Source organism: Nyctibius grandis, chromosome Z (assembly GCF_013368605.1).
Source record: "Nyctibius grandis isolate bNycGra1 chromosome Z, bNycGra1.pri, whole genome shotgun sequence".
NCBI lineage: Eukaryota > Metazoa > Chordata > Aves > Nyctibiiformes > Nyctibiidae > Nyctibius > Nyctibius grandis.
Genome location: NC_090695.1, coordinates 61,656,782 through 61,660,113, shown reverse-complemented (window position 1 = coordinate 61,660,113; position 3,332 = coordinate 61,656,782).

Below are 3,332 nucleotides of genomic sequence, written 5' to 3'. Positions count from 1 at the left end.
AAACCAGAGTGCTGAATGCAGAAGTAACAGGAATATGTGTGAGACTTCTAGCGCTCACTGAGGGGTATTTACTCCATAAGCCAGTGAATGAAGCAGAAGAAATAAACCACAACTAGGACACTCTAATGAGCGACTAATAGAATGCTGTTCCATTATGTCCTTCCACCAGGAAAACCTGTAATGACCTCTTCATAGCCAGGAATTTGAAATTTCTGAGGACACAGAACAGCTCTGAGAATTTAACAGGTTTTTCTATTTTTCCCATACTTATGGTACAAAGGCAATACATACAATATCTTTACTTTGATACCCATTAACCATATATATATATATATATATATATATAAAAATGGCCTATATATAACACACTAAAAAATAATTTCTTATCTCAGGATTTTTCAATTTGTGATCATAAACAACCCTGAAAATGGGATTTTTATATAGATTAAAGTAATTGCACAAGAAAGTGAAGAAATATACCAAGAACTATACACTTATCAGTAATGGTTGGAAGATAGTACTTAAATTGGAGAGTCACTCTAAAAGACAGTTAGACTTTGCCACCTCCCATCAGATCTCATGTCATGGAAGTGAGAGGAGGGAGTCAGAGACTGGTACCAAAGGCAAAGCAGAAAAACTAGAACAGGGAAAAGATCTGGTTTAAATATTACAGTAGTAAGGTAGTCTTAAAATAGATTTTGGATAGACAAGAGACATGCAAGAGGAGTGGATGTAGTAACACAGAAAATTAAAAAAGAGCTAAGTACTAGTTTTCTTCAAACATACATCCATCATGCCAAATTCAGCCACTTTTCTCTGAATTTTCTGGTATCTGAAATAAATGTTGATATCCTGGCTTCCCCCATTTATTTTTGCATCTTGCCCTAAATACCATCTAAACACATCTTCCTGCTTCTGTTCTTCTTTTTTTCTGTTCTTCTTTTTTTCTGTTCTTCTTTCTTCTATTAAGATATTTGTGATGGATTTCCACCTTTTTCAGGTGAAAAACATTCTGACAGAACATAATACATACATATGGGTAAATATTGACTTTGAGATTTTATGGACATTAAGATTTACAATTCCTTAATGCCGGCTTTGACTTCAGATTTGCTTAGGATCTCTGTGCTTCTCAGGACAATTAATCTTCATTATTTATGGCAGGGTTCCATATTAAAGCACATATTATTTAATTCTGTAATTGTATTCGTTTCATGCACATACACTGATTTTGTGTGAAAATGATTCTTCTGAAATCAGAAAAATATGTTGTAACTTTCAACTTTCTTTTTTAAAAAAAAAGAGTTAGGTAGGAAGGGGTTACATGTGTTTGCTATGCCAAAGTGGGATATCAATGCAGTATTGTATGCAGAAATTTGAATTAACATAATTGCTGGGGTATAACTGCATTATTTCTGGTGTGCTTTAAAGCTTTGTGTTCAGTTGCACCATCTGATGCTTTGGCAAGTGCTCTGAACTCATCAAGTGGCTGATGGATGTGTTTGTAAAGGTTTGGATGGTCACTTTATATGCAACGATAAACCTGCTGTTGTACTTAATGAGGTCAGTGAAGTAACCAGAAAAGAAGTATATAGTTCTGTAGCATGGGTCTGTAAGCCTGGTACTGCCTTGGCTTTATGAGTTTAATTTACCAGCTACTCAGCTGGTAAATATTCTTGTTAAACAGCCTCAGCATGGATTTTAAAACTAAAATGTTGCTGATACTGTGGTCTCCTTGGAGAGTCCATGGCTCTTATTCTCTTAAAAAGTCTGCATCTTTTATGTGTTAATGGGTTTGAAATCAGCCATTTGCTTCATTTTCACTGTAAATGAGGACCAGCGTCTGATTTCCTTCCCCGTTCTCTGAACACTATATCCCCTATAAGCTGTCTCATCAGCCTCCAGTTTGCTCTTTGAGGTCTGCATGGTCTGAAAATAGCTGAACTAATCCTGTAAAATGAACATTTTGCCAAGCATTTTCCTATTTTAGATGCCTTTCTAAGAATATAAGTCCCTATGTGAAAACTTGCATGGTACAAGTGGTCCAGTACCCCCATCACACCCTCACATGCTACGAAGTCTTACTGCCAAAGACATCCATTCAGGAGACTTCAGAAAGTTAGCACTGCCATTTGCTCAAATCCAATGAGATCAAATGGCAAGATTTCTTTTAAAACCCAGAGAAATACCTCTGTTTAAAAGAGTGGATTAACGTTTATTTTTTAAAGACTCTTGTTTCCTGCTGTGGTACTGGTACTACACAAGTAGTAGTGGTGTCTCATGCAAAACGGTTTTTTTGAGGGTTAAATGTAGTGCAGACAAATGTGCCTGATTTCAACGTGTTAATATCATAGTAGTAACCTGTAGTGTTTACATGTGACTGTAGCCAAGCGTCTCAAGGCATGCTAAGGAGTCTTTCCTTCCTTTTGCAGAGGGATTAATCCACCCCATACGTATGCTGTCACTGACCGACCTGGAGAGCAAGCCTGCAGGCACGTAGCCTGGTTTTCTGCCTGTTGAACTACGCATCTTCCTCTCACTGACAAGCACACCCAGCAAGGAGCATCGTACAAAGGTATCAGGAATTTACGTTCCCAGGCTCTTTGTTACCAGCATAACCCTCGCTTTCCAGTTACTGCGGTTGACAGCATCATACAAAATACGCTCTAAGCAATGGGAGAAAGAGCAAAGCAGAGGAGAAAGATACAGGCAAGCTGTGATTTCTGCCTCACCTTGTGGCATAAATTATTACTGCACACAGGCTGTTATTAAGCAGGTCTGCGTGACAAAAGCCCCATACAGGATTATTTGCCGGGTCCGTGCTCTGCCGTAGGTTGGTGATGGAAGGCACTTAGCAGCAGTGGAGTGTTTTCACTGGGGATTTGGAGCTGATCGGCCACTTTCTCCTCTGATACATAACTTTCCCTGTCGGTGGATAGGGGCAGCCTTAAAGTTTAAAAGCACACGAGGTGAAGATTGTATATTCCTTTGCAACATTTTGCCGGGGGGTGGAGTGGGGAGAGATAAAAAGGTTCAGTCCTTCCATTTATCTCTTGTGACTTTAGGAATCTGCTGAGAAAAAAGCAGCGCAGAGCCCAGGCTTGCTGTTTCTGAGACGTACAGACCATTTTTCCACGACACACAACATTGTAAGCTTCTTCTCCCCTCTGAGCGCGTTTCGGAGGTCTGGGGCGGGGAGCGGGGGATGTTTTTTCTCACGGCCGGTATCCATCAGTGCGACAGAGTTGCGGACAGGGAGGGACATACCCTTTCCTCCTGCCCCACCACTCTGTCCTCCCTCCTCCCTAGATGCGGACCCACCGCACACCACC